The following is a 20,342-nucleotide window of genomic DNA, read 5'->3' as shown; positions in this document are numbered from 1 at the left end:
CATCTGAAAACTCCCATCCAAAAATCTTTAAAGTAAAAGTTTGAGTGCAAAACATCATTCTGCTCATATAAGAAGATAAATAATCTCACATTCATGTCATTTTGATGGATGATGGAAATCAGTTATATATATCTACAGTCAAACCCTTGGTTGTTTGCGTTTAAGCCCCCCCCCCCCCCCCTCCCCCTCCACCCCCCCATCGCAAAGTGATCTTTTTTCTCACATGAATAGAAAGGGAGTGTTGGCAGACTTCCTCATGCTGCCCAGTCTTTGACTGAGTCACTTCCTGGGTCCCTGCAATGAGGGTAAAAAGAAGAGTTGTGCTCATGTGTGTGGAGGGAGGCTGGGAACTGGACAGAATCTTAGAGAGCATGAGACAAAATGAATATATGGAAGATTCAAGAGCAAATGACAGCATGTGGCAGGTTTCTCATTTTTTAAATTTGTGAATTAATGGTTTGATAAAATAAAGTATTGTCCCCGGGCTGTTTCTGCATCCTGAAAAGATGTTTGTGAATGCTGCTATTTATTTGTAAAATTGATATATATCGGGCTTTTTGTCCAGCCTGGCTGAAGTCGCTGCGGTCCACTGAGTCCACTGAGTCCACTGATAATAAATTTGAATCTCATCGTCCTCGCGTTCCTGAAGTTCTTTTCAACATTTTCTTCTTCCTCTCTGCACTTCCCAGCTCCTCCATTGTCTGTGCTTAACTTGAGGGGCGCTGGTTCCTTCTGGTATCTCATGTCTCCTCTGCCAGCTTCCTTTATTCTCACGGCGTTTTCTTCTCCCGGTAGACTCTACCGGGTAGAGGTTTCGGCTGGTGCCAATAGAGACCTTTCTGACACAGCTTTACAAATACAGCACTTGAAATGTTGATAGTGTGTCTGAACTGCTTTTTGCACTTGTTTCTGTGGAGGATTCAGCCTTAGAAAGAAATGCAGCTTGGCTGCCTGGGGCATTAGTGAATGTGACAGTGTGCCAAGCCTATTTAAATAGTAAATCTGAGGCTTTTGAGGGAAGTCCGGTGTCATTTCCTTTATGAAGTAAAATTGTAGGGTGATAACAGAGGCCTCTCCAGTTTGCTGCATTTTAAAAAGCAAAGAAGAGAAAACACCCACATGTAATGAAAGATGTAATGGAGGACGTACAGTGTGTCCCAGCTGAAAGATGTGGCAAATCAAAGTTTAGCTCCAGAATCATTTCAGGCATCTGGGACCAAACATAGAGCTCCAGGGTGGAAGCTCCTTCTTCTAAATGACTTCTTTATTTATACATCTGCAAAACTGCAATCGGCACTGCCATGTGCCGCTTCTGCTTCTGAGTCAGAGCAAATACAGAATTATTAATTCTTTGGTAACCCGAACCCCAACCCTAGATCATTCGGTGTTAAAATCACAGTACTTATTTGTAAAGCAACAGAAAGAAAGTGAGCAGTTCTTCTCAATTGAACAAAGTGCATGGTGAGTCACACGAGGCGCCCGGAGCAGAAGACCGAGATAAAGAGCAGATGAGATGGGGCTAAAAGAAAACAAACACTGACGGAGCCCTCAGCCTGTTCTGGAAGAAGCACCAGCACTTTCTGTTTCATTCTTATTTCTCACACTTTATATTAAGGACACAAACCCAATGCATTGAGGAGATCAACCCTAATTGATCGATCAAGCGAGGCTGTTCATACAACGATTCCTGCTGCTCAGTAGCTCCTTTTGGTTTCTTGAATATCTTTTGTGACATTGTGGTGACATGCAGTGGTTTGTTTGGAGGCTGGAGAAGATCAGCCAGAGGAAGATGAAGGCTTCATGGCCACAATGGAGTCGGTCGGTGAGAGAAGGACGACGTCCAGACTGTCCATCAGTGTCAGACTGTGACTCTGGTCCCTCAGTCCTCCTGGACTCTGGACAGCCTTTCAGAGCTGAGCAGCTCCTTCAGGATTACACTTCTGCTTTCAAAGTATCTACCAATCAACAGAGTTCTCCGGAGACCTTCTCTCCCCTGCAGGAAGTCCCTCTCAGGAGGGTCGATCCTCTGCCTGGTCCCGTCTCTCAGCTGGAATGTGTTTGTACGAGGCAAAGCTCACGTTGCTCCCAGTGTGTGTGTGGTGTCCATTCAGGATGTCCACACAGGGACATTTGTCTTAAAAGTAAAGTTCATTTACCAAGTTCCATTTAAAATGTGTAAACTTGATTCACTGGTCTTTTTTGTTTTAACAACTCTGCCTTGTTCCACTGAAAGTTCATATTGTTAAACTAAGTAGGAGACGGTGGACTTCTCCCTTTTAATGAAAATTCACTGAAGGAAGAGAACATGGCTTCTTTATCGTGTTATCAGATGTAGGTTTGTGGGGGGCTGCAGCGATTCCTGTTGATTCCAAATGATTCCGGCAGATCCCAGATTATTCCATCAGATTCCACATTATTATTAATTATCCCATCTGATTTCAGATGTTCCAAAAGATTCCAACGAATTCCAGATGATCCCAGTGGATTCCAGCTGATTCAAGCTTATTCCAGCTGATTCCAGCTGATTCCAGATGTTCCAGATGTTCCAGATGTTCCAGCTGATTCCAGATGTTCCAGATGTTCCAGAGGATTCCAGATGTGTATGAGCAAAGCACCCAGGACAAGCCTCCAGTCCTTCAGAGGTCAAACACAAAGACATACGACCACAATCATCGAGAATCCTCACTCAACCTCAAATGGAAGTTATGGGGGAGTTGGAGGAAAGAAAGACTGACCCTTAGAGACTGAACTCCACCTGGAGGAAAGAAAGACTGACCCTTAGAGACTGAACTCCACCTGGAGGAAAGAAAGACTGAACTCCACCTGGAGGAAAGAAAGACTGACCCTTAGAGACTGAACTCCACCTGGAGGAAAGAAAGACTGACCCTTAGAGACTGAACTCCACCTGGAGGAAAGAAAGACTGAACTCCACCTGGAGGAAAGAAAGACTGACCCTTAGAGACTGAACTCCACCTGGAGGAAAGAAAGACTGACCCTTAGAGACTGAACTCCACCTGGAGGAAAGAAAGACTGACCCTTAGAGACTGAACTCCACCTGGAGGAAAGAAAGACTGACCCTTAGAGACTGAACTCCACCTGGAGAAAAGAAAGACTGACCCTTAGAGACTGAACTCCACCTGGAGGAAAGAAAGACTGAACTCCACCTGGAGGAAAGAAAGACTGACCCTTAGAGACTGAACTCCACCTGGAGGAAAGAAAGACTGCAAACATTTATTTTAGGGGAAAAGATCAAATCATCACTTTAAGAAAAAACTCAACTTTGTCATTTGGCAGAAAATGTGATGAAATCAAAGGTTTGGGGTTTTGATGTCTGGATTAAAAGTGATGCGCTTGTGAATTTAACAATATTGTTAAAACTACTGAAGTGTCCTTGAGCTTTCTACCAGTCTTGTTGCACATTAAAAAGGCCTGTGGAGCCGCCGTCTCTCTCCTGCTGGTTGTGCTGGAAGCATGAACATGAACGATGTAAAGAAGCAGCTGATAGCTGTAATCGGTATCATATAGTCCAACGCACAACACTAGGATATGTTTATTTAAAGCAAAGTTCTGAATATGGATCCCAGGTTCTGATAAACATTGACATATATGTGAGTGAGACAGAATATGCAGCAGTGGAGGAATGCATAAGAATGTCTGAACTGGAAACAGACTTTTACCCTGCTCTGATTGGCTGTTTGGCTCAGATGGGAGGCTTTCAGGGTTTTCAGCCGGAACCATCTGCCCACTACGCCTGCGGACTTTTCAGCATCCTGCATGTTTGGTTTGGTGGCAGTGAGCGCTCACCGCTGCTTCACAGATTTACTGAAGGTGTTCATGTTGGATCTGACAGCAGCTCATCAGTGATTAGAAGGAGGCAAAGACTTTTATTGTGCTTCTAAACGGCTTTGTTGGTAATTGACTTGACAGTCGTCTTTACTTTAATGTTTCAAAAGAAACAAACCAAGAATGTGACATTGAGCGTTCAGAGTTCTGGGTATTTCTTTGTGCACTGGGATGAATGAAGCAAAGCAGTGAGAAACACTGTCTGGAGTGTTTGTGGTCAAAGTGCCTCTGCAACAAAGAAGGACTCAGCCACCAAACACTAAATCCCCAGCAGGACCTTTGTTCAATGACATTTCTCATCTTTCTCTTGCTGCAGTTCTCCACAGTAAAGGTTCAACCAAATCACAAAATGTCTAAATGATATACAAAATATTACACAAAATGGACGTAAAAAGTGTTCTATCCTGACAGGAACACTGTGTTCTGGTGTTCCCTACGAGGAACCAGAGCAGCTGAAATAAGAGACTGATTGACTTTGTTGTCGTGATGATAATCAGCTGTCGTCAGGGAAATGGGAAAAGGACTTTTTGGGAAGTTTTTATTCCGGCTCCCAAGGTGGAAAGATTCTTTCACGGTCACGACTGATGGAGGTCTACTGAGCCTGTGACTGAGCATCTCCCCCTCCCTCCCCCTCCCCCTCCACCACCCCCCTGCTCACCCAGTTGTAAACAAACATGGCCGACCCATAGTGGTTTGACTCGCAGTCGTATTCTAGTTTCATCGTCCATATCAGTAGTTTTATAGTTGAGACTCTCCCCTGATAGCATCCGATGTCGGGTGCGCTCCATTTTCCTCACGTTTATAGTGGCCGTTCTCCAGTACCCATACTGTCCATACCGTCCATACTGTCCATACCGTCCATACTGTCCATACTATCCATACCGTCCATACTGTCCATACTATCCATACTGTCCATACTGTCCATACCGTCCATACCGTCCATACTGTCCATACTGTCCATACTGCCCATACCGTCCATACCGTCCATACCGTCCATACTGTCCATACTGTCCATACTGCCCATACTATCCATACCGTCCATACCGTCCATACCGTCCATACTGTCCATACTGTCCATACCGTCCATACTGTCCATACCGTCCATACCGTCCATACTGTCCATACTGTCCATACTATCCATACTGTCCATACCGTCCATACCGTCCATACCGTCCATACTGTCCATACTGTCCATACTATCCATACCGTCCATACTGTCCATACTGTCCATACTATCCATACTGTCCATACTGTCCATACCGTCCATACCGTCCATACCGTCCATACTATCCATACCGTCCATACTGTCCATACCGTCCATACTGTCCATACCGTCCATACCGTCCATACTATCCATACTGTCCATACTGTCCATACCGTCCATACTGTCCATACCGTCCATACTGTCCATACTGCCCATACTGTCCATACTATCCATACCGTCCATACTGTCCATACCGTCCATACTGTCCATACTGCCCATACTGTCCATACCGTCCATACTGCCCATACTATCCATACCGTCCATACTGTCCATACTGTCCATACCGTCCATACCGTCCATACTGTCCATACTGTCAATACCGTCCATACTGTCCATACTGTCCATACTTGTGTTCTCGTGTACCCGTGAAACATCATCAGACCAAGTACCGATTCTTAGGCTGTTTCTCACCGAGTACGCGTTGAATACCCGGATGTATTCTCGCTCCGCTCACTTCATTGAGGAAGCTGATCTGTGTAGGCTTGGCAAGACAAATTACCCATAATGCATTTGGCAAGAGATGACGGAGGAGATCCGCACTTCCTACGACGCCCTGCAAGCAGTTACTCATGACGTACACTGGCGTTCTAAGATTTGGCAAACAGCCAGTGTATTGTTCTCTGCACACACATCTGTGTACTTTCATTACAAAATCAAGCAACAGCGCCCTCCTGTGGCCCGGCAGACTAACTACATTGTTGTCAGTGTGCCCGCTGCTGCAGTATGAGCACACTCCTGGTTTTTAGAGGATTAGGTGTTGTCACGTGAAACGTCATGTAAACGGGACCTGATACGTTCCTCTAACTTTCAGGACTACAGAAGCTTTTAAATATTAGTTTGGGGTTGCAGGATATAGGTCAGTTTTTGATGGCATGTTCACTTCAGCTGAATTATATGTTTTCACCCTGAAGCAAGATGCATGGATTTGGAATTGTTTTATAAAGATTAATCATATGAATATTAGCTATCAATAATCATTTGATGTAATTATTTACAATGATCAGTTTCCTTATATAACACGGGAAGCCACTGAAAAGGCAGCTGTTTACACATAATGTGCATTGACCTGGAAAATATTTGTATTTGCGGTAATATATATATTGTTTGTGAACCAAATGTTAATAAATGATAAAATTAGAGACATTATATTGTGTACTTTTTTTAATCACGTGTCGCAGTGTCGTGCGTCTTCATAAAATGGACACTAGATGGTGCTGTTGTCAAAGGAGAATAAAGTGCATCTATTTAGCAGCTCCTGCAGTCATTATTTCACACAATCCAGTGATTTTCTGTTTCAGTGGAGCAGAAATGAAACCTGGAAGAGTTTAAATCTAAAATCTGTTGCTCTAAGTATGTGTTGATAACTTCCAGCAGTAAAATTTACCAGCAATTGATTTTTAAAAAAAATGTATTTATTGTTGGAGGTAATCAATCTATAGAACTCCACCAGCTGATGAGGGCAATACATGGAAGCGCTGGTTCAGTTTGTGGACACATTAGGATGCAGATGAGTCGTTTCCGTCCTGCTGATAACCATCATTACATCTCATTCACCCAGAAACCTTTTCACTCTCGCAGGGCTGAGCTGCACCAACGAGGCCTGACTGTTCATGGAGGACATTTGTCCCTTTATGTAGCCTTGGATTATCTTTGTTTACTGGAAACAAGCTTGACTTCATATCACATGGTGAGGTTGAATTAAAAAAAAATTTCAAATGGAAATTTTGACTTAAAAAACAAATAGATATTGAAGGAATGATTATTTTCCCCCCTGTGGTGTGAGAGGGTGGGATCCACCGTTAGATCACTACTAAAGCTTGATGGTTTTAAATCTGGATTTATATAATAGTTCTCCACATGGACACATGTTTCACAAAATTCATTAGTGTAAATGTATATAATCATAAAACAATAAGTCGGGGAGGGAGGGTGCACATCGGTCAGCAGCCTCGTCATGCAGAGGGAGGGTCGCCAGGTTAAGATCGATTTCAAGAGGTATTTGGAGTTTGCATGTTCTCCTTGTGCATGCATGAGTTTATTCTGGTTATTAGTGACAACAAACAGCCTGTCTGTGATTGTGTGGCTGTATTTGTTGTGTGACGAGCTGTGACTTGCAGAAGATGAATGAAAATATTCAGAACTGGTTGTTTTAAGAATAGTGGTGTTGAGTAATACTTTGACTGCTTTATATTACATGACTGCTTTATTTATACATAAATTTTGCATTCATAATGAATTTCATGTAACTTGTGACATTTAGCAAATTTGTTTGTTTATTTAAACAATCTTACATTGTAGAGTGAACAACATTATATCTACACGATAGATTATCAACCTGATAACCAACAATTTCTTGCTGTTTTCTAAGAATTATTCATCATATCAATCCTTTCTATTAGCATGAGACTCTCAGGTAGAGGGTCCATGTCCCCCGTCCAGCTCAGTAGGTAGAGCGTCAGACTCTCAGTCTCCAGGTAGAGGGTTCATGTCCCACGCCGGGCGCCACCTTCCCGTGGGCTCTCCACCTTCCTGAGGGCTCTCCACCTTCCTTTGGGCTCTCCACCTTCCTGTGGGCTCTCCGCCTTCCTGTGGACTCTCCACCTTCCTGAGGGCTCTCCACTTTCCTTTGGGCTCTCCACCTTCCTTTGGGCTTTCCGCCTTCCTGTGGGCTCTCTACCTTCCTGTGGGCTCTCCACCTTCCCGTGGGCTCTCCACCTTCCTGAGGGCTCTCCACCTTCCTGTGGGCTCTCCACCTTCCTGAGGGCTCTCCACCTTCCTGAGGGCTCTCCGCCTTCCTGTGGGCTCTCCGCCTTCCTGTGGACTCTCCACCTTCCTGAGGGCTCTCCACCTTCCTTTGGGCTTTCCGCCTTCCTGTGGGCTCTGTTGGAGCCAAAATCCTTTGTTCACTCACCCTCATGAGGAAGGGGGGGGGGGGCGAGGAGGGGGGTGAGCCACGTTTCTTTGAGAACAAAGAAACCATGTGCTCAACCCTGGAAAATTCGCCATTGATCACATGACCCCCCCCTGGGGGGGCCCCCGGGTCCCCCCTCCTCTAGCTGCGGCACTGCGGCTCGACGGCAGGGGGACCCAAAATCCCGTCATCACCGGGTCACCGGCCCGGTGACGCGCAAGCCAACCCCGCGTGGATTGGCTGAACCACGGCCAACGCCGCGGGGAGCCCGGAAGACATCATAACGGTATAAATTCAGGCCCGGGAAGAGATCCAGCCTCTTCCAAAACGAAATCGCGTCAACCCAGACGCACCTTTTCGTAAGGAGACAAAGCGCCTCGTGTTAACGCACCTGGACCGGGCCTGAATTTTCTTCACCTCGCTGGACGAGCTCAAGAAAAGCGGGAATTCCCTTTATTTTTGGTTTCCCCTTCTTTTTTTTCTTCCTTTTTGTTTGCATCATCCGGACCCCGAGCGCGCGCTGCAACCGCACGCTCGTCTGCAGACCGACCTGAGCATCGCTTCTTCACTCCCCCCCTCATCGCAAGAAGCTGCTGATCGCCCCTCGGATCACACTACGGGTTTCCCCTCCGTAGTCCACGTCAGGTCTCTATTTTCTGGGACGCCAGAGAACCGCCCGCGGCCACAAATCGACGGATTTCACCTGGCCACGGAAGCACGTTTCCCCCTCGTCCAACCAAGTAAGGCTTAGAGTCTGGGCAGGAATTAGAATAACGTGATATTATTATTGCTGTGTGTTTATTGTTGGTACTTGTAACTTTGGGACGCCGATCCCTGTTTCTGAGTACTTTTGTGTCTACGCGTGGACGGCCATCCACGCGAATCATCGCACGCACGCGCGAGCCTCCTCATCCTCAGCTCACGCTTCTGCTCCCAGAGTCCATATCTGCCTGAACAGCCGTTTTTGGACTCTGTACGTGTAAGCTGAGGCGGTCGCGTCAGGGTACACAGTCAGACACCCCCTCCTCTCTCCTCTCTCTCTCTCCTCTTCTCCTCTGTTTCCCTGTTCACTAACCAGCGCACGGTACGGCCGCCGCTGCCTCCAAGCGCCTCCTTTCAGTGCGTCCCTGGGACCGTGTGTAGTTCACTGCGGCTCGGATTTCTCGGCCACAAGGAATCCGGCGCGCTCCCGACGGCTACGGCCCGTGCGGAGCTCAGTGACGTCACGCTATCCCAGGCAGAGCACGCCGAGCGCCTCTGGTGACCGGGTGGGTAATCACATCGATTTCCTCGCCGGGTCGCCGAGCCGTTTGGCGCCCTCTGGTAGTCGCGTGGGTAATTGCAACCGCTCGTACCGCCATCTGGTGGTTGCATTAAGTCATCACAACTGCCCCGCGCGCCGACGCGCACCTAGTGGCCAGATCGGGTGATTACACCGGACCGCCGACGTCTACCTCCCTCTGGTGGACGTTCGTGGTCATTACCCTCTCACCAAGTCACGCCCCTTTCGCTCCACAAACCCGCACACACACACACACACATCGCTCCCCACACTCGAACACACACACACCCACTCACACACATCGCTCCCCCACACTCGAACACACACACACACACACACACACACTCACACACACACACACACTTTATTAGCCGGCTTTGTTTTGTATTGTGTTGTTTTATGAGATCTTGCTTGATGTTTATTGATTAGATGTGATTCATAGATTGATGATTTAGGAATAGACGTTTGTTAATAAACACTTAATAGTTGAATTGAACGATTCTTGGTGGTTTTTGTGTGCTTTTCAGCGACAACTGCTGGTTGTAACAGTCAGTGCTCGGATTTACAGCCTTCCTTTCCTGCTTCAGTTAAATTGCGATTATCATTTCAATCAGAAATAATAATTTAAACATTTTAATTGAACTTTCTTTTTTTAAGACTGATGTTTCGTTTAAGACCCTAACTTCAGCTGGTGCCCCGACTTTGATTAAGTAACGGTAATATTCAATTGATTAATAGTTTGAATGGTTTAAATCAATTTCAATGATTTTAACGCTTTGGGTAATTTAACACACCTAGGAGGCGTTGGCGAATGAATGCAGGTTTTCCACGGGAATAACCCGCATTGCTTTTAAATAATTTTAAGTGTTTCATCGCATTTTCTGTGGTTAATTACCCGCACTATTATTGATTGATCTGTTACCCAGTTAACCTAATCACAACTTGAATTGTCTCTAAGCTATTGTTCATTTATTTTTGTTGCAGATAGATAATTTGTATGCTTTATTAATTAATAAATTAGTCAATTTATTCAATTAATACTCAAGAGTGCTTTTAATCATTTTTAAGTGGTTTTCGTGCATCTCAGCATCCAATTATCCAGTATTATTAATTCATAAAGCGCAAGTTTATCCAATTAATAATCCTAACTGCATTTAATTCAATTTCAATGGTTTAGCTCATTCAAATAACTCATTGTATTTAATTAGTAAACCCCGACTCTACTTAATTAATTCCAACTCCTCCTTGATTACTCCCGATTGTTATTAGATAAATAACCAAACTTGTTTGATTAACAATCCATTCTAAATTACTTGCAGATCACCTTCGGTGGTCCACTCCACCGAAGTAATTCAGCCTCCCCTCAGTTATTGACTTACAAATCGCAGGTTTGTTTCATTGATAACTTGAATCATAGGTTGCTCTCCGTAATTTAATCATCACTCGTAATCAAGTACCGTTGTTCATTGATAGGTCAATAGCCATTTGTGACGCCTTCGCAGCTTGAGCTTTTCCCCGGTTACTCCAGCGAGTCGCCTCCTGTGGGTCCACAGGCGCTTCGGTAGGTCACGCCACTGACCCGCAGTTGTCAACAAAGGAGTGACCCGTCACGCCTGTTGACCGGTCGTGCCACTGGTGGACCGCCTTCGCGATTGGACCCCGTGGAGGTTCCTCCCGTCAGGCGACCCTTTTTAGCTCAAAGCTGTTGGCCGATAACTGACTATTTACTCCAATCAACCTTTATAGCTTTGCATAACTTACACTTGGTACATTACCTTAGTAATCTATTACTCCAGTAATCCATTACTTTGGTGGCCTACCGCTAGTGATCAGTAATTGTCAACCCGTAAATAACAATTTACTTCTGTTTGGCGATTCGTTTATATGTAAATTACCTCTGACAGGGTAGAACCTTCCGGTAGCCTACCACTAGGGTAATTTGCATATTCTGATCACACGCTGACCCCAACATAATGGTGCCCCGTGTGAGGCTGTTGTAAACCAGCATTGTTACGAATAACTGCACAAAATAATCCTGAATCGTTCACTTAAGGTGTAGCCGTTAACTTTATTCTCCCAGAATTGGTTTTCAAGATACACTTTTTCAGCACTGTCGAACAAAGTCACTTGTGGTGTGAAATCAGTTGTGAAGTGGTTAGTGCCTTGCTTTCCCTGCATTCTACGCATGATTAACACGCTGTGTTAAGATTTCTGACTACGATTAATAGACACTAACAATATTGCTCGCCAAGGTGTTAGACGCATCTGACTAACTTGGATAGGGTGCAGCTCGAGCAATTAACGAAACCGAGAGGTTTGTAAGACACAGGTACAGCCGTTACCTGTGCAGTAGCAAAGCTAATTTGCCGTTAACCACAGCTAACGTTGTTGACTTCGGGCGTAAATCTCAACCACTCAATGGAGGGTAAGAGTTCCCGGGCACAGGGAGCCGAGGCTCCGCCGGTGCTAACTGAGCCGGCCATACGAGACGTGGTGTCCCACCTCGTCCGTCTCTCCTTGGAGGAGAAAGCAAATCTCGAACGCTACAGCGTTGAGATTTGCGAAGAAAAGATCCGAGAGCTGGTAAGTTTTGTCAACAACCCAGGGGACAAGCCGGCACGTACAGTGCCGGACGTCCTGGGCCAGATCAGCCTGCTCTACCAGCGTAGAGCAGAGCTACAGTCAAAGGAGGCGGAGGAGCGTACGGATCGGCTGCGTCTGGACAACCAGAGGCTATCCAAGGACAACGCTCGCCTCCGACAGGAGCTGGACGCCTCCAAGGACGAGGATCAGCCTTCAGAGCCCGAGAAGCAACGGGCTCTGCCTCCTCATAAGGAGACGAAGGTCGATGAGTGCACACTAGAGAGTGAGCCTCAGATCCAGGAGTTAAAGGAAAACCTAGAAGAAGCTCAGTCGCTAATCGCGATGGGCATGGAGAGGGAAGAAAATCTCCGACACCAGCTTTACACTGCCACCCTAGGTGCGCAACGTGACCCTAATTGGGGTCGTCGTAATCTGGCTTCGCCAGAGAGGTCTGGCACTATCGACTCCTCATGCGCCACAACGCAGAGGTATGACGCCTCATATAGCTTAGATGGTGATCCTTTTCAGCCCACGCGCAGCCGCAGCACGGTGCGCTTCGACGACTCCGCCACTCCTTCCCATCTGCAGCCCCCACGCGACGCTAGCAGTCGGGAGCAGGGGTCCAGGAGGGTGCCTCTACACCCCAGTAGACCTCCCTTGTATGGCCCTAGCGGCCCCGACCCGCGTCAGACAGCAGTCCACGGGGAACTGTCGTCAGAGGACTCTGACGGCCCCAGTCCCGTGAGGGGGTGGGATGTCCGGACCCGCCAGCTCGAATCCCTCGCAAAGGACATCGAACGCTTTGACCCGAGCAGCAAGGACGCGAGTATCGAGGACTACCTCCGTGAGGTTGAACGCTGCCTCCTCGACATCGCACGTCCTTCCATGCGGGAGAAGCTAAAGCTTCTCTGGAAAACAACGTCCAGAACAGTCCATGTTTTCATGGAATCCCTGCCGCCAGACACCCGAGACCGGTACTCCACCCTCTGCCAGGCTCTCCGGGAAGAGTATTCATTGTACAATGACCCTGCTTCGGCAACGTTTGGTGCATTCGCGATCACCCAACGGAAGTCTGAACCTCCAAAGGAGTATTACAGGCGCCTACGAGTGGCCTACTTCCAAGGCCGCAATGCACCGGGGTTGGAGGAAGATCACGCCTTCAAGTCTCTGTTTGTCAACAACCTCCACGACAGTGGGAGGTTCGATGTGGCTCTATTTTGCAGGACCGCCAAACCCACCATGAAGGAACTGCGCCAGCACGCGCAGATGGTGTGGGAATTGCGTCAATGCCCGGGTAAGAAGCCTGACATTGACCAGAGGGTCCTGGAAATGGAGCCAAGGGAAAACACGGATTTGAGGCTTGAGGGCGATGAGTTGCCGACACCCAGAACGAATGCTGGAGGAGGGTCTGGTACACCCTCTCCGTCTGAGCAGAAAGGCGCACAACCAAACCAAAGGGGGCGCCACCCCCCCTCAAGGGGACGGGGACGTAGGCCCCCTCCCTCCTGACTAGAGCGGCGGCCCCGACCCACCACAAACAAGGTTTACCTTGTCGGGTGGGGGGGAGAAACAGGTGAGGCGGGAGAACGTTCAAGAACGACAGCTTCCCAGTCCACCGATTTGCCGTTCCTGACTTTCTTAGGCAATCTCGTGCACCGAGAGAACGCCAACCGCATCTACACATCCGTGGTGGTGGGAGGATGTGTAAACGCCCTCGCGCTGTTAGATTCCGGGTCCGAAATAAGCCTAATGTGTTCAGCCACCTTCGCCGAGCTTGCGAGAGCTCTGCTGTCTCTTGGAAAGCCACTGCAGGTCGAAGCTTGCAGCATTAACATCAGAAGCTTCACTCAGGACACTTCACCCATCACCCAACGCGTCTGGGTGGATGTCACTTTCCAAGAGATGTCTTTGGTGCATCCCATCTATGTCACCACGCTGGACACAGAACCATTACTCATTGGCCAAGATCTCCTTAACCGATTAGCCCCACTGATCGATTGCCGTCGCGGGTACCTTTGGGCCCAAGTACGCAACCCGACTCGAATCGGTCCAGACATGGACCCTCCCTCTTCTGACAGCATGAACGCTGCCATCGAGTCCAGAAGTTCTAATCCCATGTGTACGCCTTCCAAAGAATCTGGCTCAAACACCCCTCTTGTCATGCTCCCTGACGGCCAGCAGTCGCGGCAGTCTAGGAGCTATCAGTCTCTGAGAGAGCATCCATCATTCCTATGCGCACTGGCGAACGATGGATCTCCACTATACAATCCCCACATCGTGGGGGGGGTACACCTGAATGGGACCTTGGTCCCAGAGACACTCTTGGCCCATGACACCAAACTATACGTCCAGAGCTGCCTAGTTTGCTGCCAGTTCCAACCGTCACAACCACTGAACCGAGCCCCACTCCAAAGGAGGGGGGTCACTTTCCCGTGGTCGCACCTGCAAGTAGACTGGGTCGGACCTGTCCCCAAGTCCGCCAGAGGTAACAAATACCTCCTCACAGTCACTTGCTCCTTCACCAAGTGGGTCGAGTGCCTCCCAGCACCCTGCATGCACTAACCCTGCTACCACCATCCACTCCCCAATAGTGATCACATCTCTCCGCTTCATCTGTTCCAGGATGGATCTCCCTTGGATTTTTGGCATCCTGCTCAGCCTCCGAGTCACCTCATCCATGGTGATAGTTGAACCAGGCCCCCCAACGGGCATCATCCTTCAGGGGTCGCCTGGACTTCTCATCACCCGGTGCGGCTTATACACCCAGAGGTTCTACGTGCGCCTAGACCCCTGGGATGTATACCGCAACCACATCCGCAAGCCCCCCCAGCTGACTGAGGGAAGGCTAAGCGGAATCCAGACCACCGACACCATCGAGCATGCGAAACAGGCAACGATTCACATGCTTGAACAGTTGGACAAATTCATGGTCACTGAGAAAGACCTCAGCGACGGTAAGCGACCCAAGCGGTTCCTCGGTGCACTGCTCTCCGCAGCAGCAGGCATCGGCTCGCTGTTCTCGATTGGCCTCTCCGCAGCCAACTCGGTCAGCCTGAAGGCCCTTCAGAGACATGTCGGGGAACTCGAAGAAGAAATGCCGGAAATCCAACAGAGACTCCTAATACAGAGTGAACAGTTACAAGGCTTGACCAAAACGGTTCAGGGAACCATACTCACTGTAAACTTGCATTCTGCTTTAATCAATAACACCTTGCATGCCTTAACAACCTTGTCAAGTATCGTCAGTGAGGACATAACGTATGTGCGAATAGTCAGGGATCTTATGCAAGATCTCCTTAGAGAAGTCAGTTCCTCCGTGAGTAGCCTCAGTACCGGGAAGATCCCCACGTACTTAGTTCCACTAACACTGGTTGAACAGATTCTCAAGACCACTACCACCACTGTTGTACAACCTTCACAGGTACATCTGGCATATAGTCTCGGCAGTGCTATTCCGATCTCTGTGAACCCACAGAACCTAGAGTTAGGATTTATCCTAAACCTACCAATCATTGAAAAGCAGAATGTGTACCGTTTAAAAACCGTATTGAATGTGGGATTCTGGGAGGGTAACACACACGTACACCTCCGAACGCCACCCACACTCGCCTACCACGACGACAACCCCTCACTCTACCTGGTCCCCAATCTCAGCATGTGCACAAACACCAAAGACATTCACTGGATCTGTCCCAGCAACCCTTTCATTAGAGATGTCACCAACTATCTATGTGGGCTGAGGGCAGACGCCCCGGAGCAGAAATGTCAAGGTAGTTTGTCCATCAAAGATGAAGGAACCGAGACCAGAGTAGAGAGAGCAGGTAGTCGATGGCTCGTCAACACACCTCATTCTGAAGCGACCATGTCCTACGACCGCCATGATATAGCCACCAAGCTCACCCTGCCCAATCAAACAATATTCCTCAATGTCCCACCAGGGGCTACAGTACACATTGACGACATAATCCTCCATCATCTCGATGCCGACCGACACGAGGTGGAGATTGAGATGATGGATGCATTCGTCGGGCACAATTTCACAATTGATGCCACCCTCCAAAGCCAGCTTCTGGCTGAGGGAACCAAATTGATTAAATTCAATTTAAAGCCCACAGGGCTCTCAGCCACTTTCCCTAGGCGGGCAGGTGGACACCCATACCAAGACCATCCCATCAGCATGGCAGCGCTCGGAATGTTGCTCAGTGGCTGGATCATCACGGCCGTAGTGGCGTACGCGATGTACAAGTACATCCAGAAACTACAGGCCCGACTGGATTCCCTGACCCTGGTCTCGCCACGTTTTGTGGGCCCATCCACAAACACACAATAGGCCAGCCCTCACCCAACCAAGAGGTGAAGGCACGGCCTACTAACCCTTTTCCTAACCACCCGTTCCCTTCCTATTTCTCACTCTCCTGTCCCTTTCCTACCTCTTTCATGTTCACTGGTGACGACCCTTAAGAAATGAAATGTATGTGTGCTTAGATAGTTAGAATAGAAATAGTAAGTCTGCCCAGACTAGCCTTAGCCTGCCCAGACTAGCCCAGCCTGCTCAGGAAATAACCTCACATGTGAACTGGTGGACAGAGAAGGACAGTATGTTTCACAGGACATGGGGACGTTCACAGATTCTATGGATTGTTCGGCCCAGGTTTGCTCCAAAGACTGTGACCTGCATCCCACTCTTCGGAACAAAGGGGGGATGTTGGAGCCAAAATCCTTTGTTCACTCACCCTCATGAGGAAGGGGGGGGGGGGGCGAGGAGGGGGGTGAGCCACGTTTCTTTGAGAACAAAGAAACCATGTGCTCAACCCTGGAAAATTCGCCATTGATCACATGACCCCCCCCTGGGGGGGCCCCCGGGTCCCCCCTCCTCTAGCTGCGGCACTGCGGCTCGACGGCAGGGGGACCCAAAATCCCGTCATCACCGGGTCACCGGCCCGGTGACGCGCAAGCCAACCCCGCGTGGATTGGCTGAACCACGGCCAACGCCGCGGGGAGCCCGGAAGACATCATAACGGTATAAATTCAGGCCCGGGAAGAGATCCAGCCTCTTCCAAAACGAAATCGCGTCAACCCAGACGCACCTTTTCGTAAGGAGACAAAGCGCCTCGTGTTAACGCACCTGGACCGGGCCTGAATTTTCTTCACCTCGCTGGACGAGCTCAAGAAAAGCGGGAATTCCCTTTATTTTTGGTTTCCCCTTCTTTTTTTTCTTCCTTTTTGTTTGCATCATCCGGACCCCGAGCGCGCGCTGCAACCGCACGCTCGTCTGCAGACCGACCTGAGCATCGCTTCTTCACTCCCCCCCTCATCGCAAGAAGCTGCTGATCGCCCCTCGGATCACACTACGGGTTTCCCCTCCGTAGTCCACGTCAGGTCTCTATTTTCTGGGACGCCAGAGAACCGCCCGCGGCCACAAATCGACGGATTTCACCTGGCCACGGAAGCACGTTTCCCCCTCGTCCAACCAAGTAAGGCTTAGAGTCTGGGCAGGAATTAGAATAACGTGATATTATTATTGCTGTGTGTTTATTGTTGGTACTTGTAACTTTGGGACGCCGATCCCTGTTTCTGAGTACTTTTGTGTCTACGCGTGGACGGCCATCCACGCGAATCATCGCACGCACGCGCGAGCCTCCTCATCCTCAGCTCACGCTTCTGCTCCCAGAGTCCATATCTGCCTGAACAGCCGTTTTTGGACTCTGTACGTGTAAGCTGAGGCGGTCGCGTCAGGGTACACAGTCAGACACCCCCTCCTCTCTCCTCTCTCTCTCTCCTCTTCTCCTCTGTTTCCCTGTTCACTAACCAGCGCACGGTACGGCCGCCGCTGCCTCCAAGCGCCTCCTTTCAGTGCGTCCCTGGGACCGTGTGTAGTTCACTGCGGCTCGGATTTCTCGGCCACAAGGAATCCGGCGCGCTCCCGACGGCTACGGCCCGTGCGGAGCTCAGTGACGTCACGCTATCCCAGGCAGAGCACGCCGAGCGCCTCTGGTGACCGGGTGGGTAATCACATCGATTTCCTCGCCGGGTCGCCGAGCCGTTTGGCGCCCTCTGGTAGTCGCGTGGGTAATTGCAACCGCTCGTACCGCCATCTGGTGGTTGCATTAAGTCATCACAACTGCCCCGCGCGCCGACGCGCACCTAGTGGCCAGATCGGGTGATTACACCGGACCGCCGACGTCTACCTCCCTCTGGTGGACGTTCGTGGTCATTACCCTCTCACCAAGTCACGCCCCTTTCGCTCCACAAACCCGCACACACACACACACACATCGCTCCCCACACTCGAACACACACACACCCACTCACACACATCGCTCCCCCACACTCGAACACACACACACACACACACACACACTCACACACACACACACACTTTATTAGCCGGCTTTGTTTTGTATTGTGTTGTTTTATGAGATCTTGCTTGATGTTTATTGATTAGATGTGATTCATAGATTGATGATTTAGGAATAGACGTTTGTTAATAAACACTTAATAGTTGAATTGAACGATTCTTGGTGGTTTTTGTGTGCTTTTCAGCGACAACTGCTGGTTGTAACAGTCAGTGCTCGGATTTACAGCCTTCCTTTCCTGCTTCAGTTAAATTGCGATTATCATTTCAATCAGAAATAATAATTTAAACATTTTAATTGAACTTTCTTTTTTTAAGACTGATGTTTCGTTTAAGACCCTAACTTCAGCTGGTGCCCCGACTTTGATTAAGTAACGGTAATATTCAATTGATTAATAGTTTGAATGGTTTAAATCAATTTCAATGATTTTAACGCTTTGGGTAATTTAACACACCTAGGAGGCGTTGGCGAATGAATGCAGGTTTTCCACGGGAATAACCCGCATTGCTTTTAAATAATTTTAAGTGTTTCATCGCATTTTCTGTGGTTAATTACCCGCACTATTATTGATTGATCTGTTACCCAGTTAACCTAATCACAACTTGAATTGTCTCTAAGCTATTGTTCATTTATTTTTGTTGCAGATAGATAATTTGTATGCTTTATTAATTAATAAATTAGTCAATTTATTCAATTAATACTCAAGAGTGCTTTTAATCATTTTTAAGTGGTTTTCGTGCATCTCAGCATCCAATTATCCAGTATTATTAATTCATAAAGCGCAAGTTTATCCAATTAATAATCCTAACTGCATTTAATTCAATTTCAATGGTTTAGCTCATTCAAATAACTCATTGTATTTAATTAGTAAACCCCGACTCTACTTAATTAATTCCAACTCCTCCTTGATTACTCCCGATTGTTATTAGATAAATAACCAAACTTGTTTGATTAACAATCCATTCTAAATTACTTGCAGATCACCTTCGGTGGTCCACTCCACCGAAGTAATTCAGCCTCCCCTCAGTTATTGACTTACAAATCGCAGGTTTGTTTCATTGATAACTTGAATCATAGGTTGCTCTCCGTAATTTAATCATCACTCGTAATCAAGTACCGTTGTTCATTGATAGGTCAATAGCCATTTGTGACGCCTTCGCAGCTTGAGCTTTTCCCCGGTTACTCCAGCGAGTCGCCTCCTGTGGGTCCACAGGCGCTTCGGTAGGTCACGCCACTGACCCGCAGTTGTCAACAAAGGAGTGACCCGTCACGCCTGTTGACCGGTCGTGCCACTGGTGGACCGCCTTCGCGATTGGACCCCGTGGAGGTTCCTCCCGTCAGGCGACCCTTTTTAGCTCAAAGCTGTTGGCCGATAACTGACTATTTACTCCAATCAACCTTTATAGCTTTGCATAACTTACACTTGGTACATTACCTTAGTAATCTATTACTCCAGTAATCCATTACTTTGGTGGCCTACCGCTAGTGATCAGTAATTGTCAACCCGTAAATAACAATTTACTTCTGTTTGGCGATTCGTTTATATGTAAATTACCTCTGACAGGGTAGAACCTTCCGGTAGCCTACCACTAGGGTAATTTGCATATTCTGATCACACGCTGACCCCAACAGCTCTCTACCTTCCTGTGGGCTCTCCACCTTCCCGTGGGCTCTCCACCTTCCTGTGGGCTCTCCACCTTCCTGTGGGCTCTCCACCTGCAGGAAGGTTCTTAATGGGTCAATGTGATCTGGGTGACGGTGCTCAGACTGACACCACCACCACCCGGAAACGGAGAAGAGGGAGAAGATGGATGAGATTTGTAACTGAATTTACTGTAAACCAATTAAAGACGGAGAAGGTGCTTGTAAGAAGTCCAACGTTCAACCACAGAGTTGCTACTTGCTTTGAGAACATTTAGTGTGAGATTGTGTGTTTGGAGTTAATTACATGAGTTTTGCGACTCTCTCTGGATTTTATTCCTCCTGGTGAAGAAAATCAATTATTCAAATGTGGGGAGTTAAACTAGAAGGGGAGGCGGGTGTTTCCCCAGCAGATCTCTCCAAGGTTCTATGACAATAAATACAGCTGCACAATAAACAAGC

This window comes from Lipophrys pholis, assembly GCF_963383615.2.
Source record: "Lipophrys pholis genome assembly, chromosome: 5".
Taxonomy (NCBI): domain Eukaryota; kingdom Metazoa; phylum Chordata; class Actinopteri; order Blenniiformes; family Blenniidae; genus Lipophrys; species Lipophrys pholis.
The sequence above is the reverse complement of the archived record's forward strand: the minus strand, read 5'-3'. Positions refer to the sequence as shown.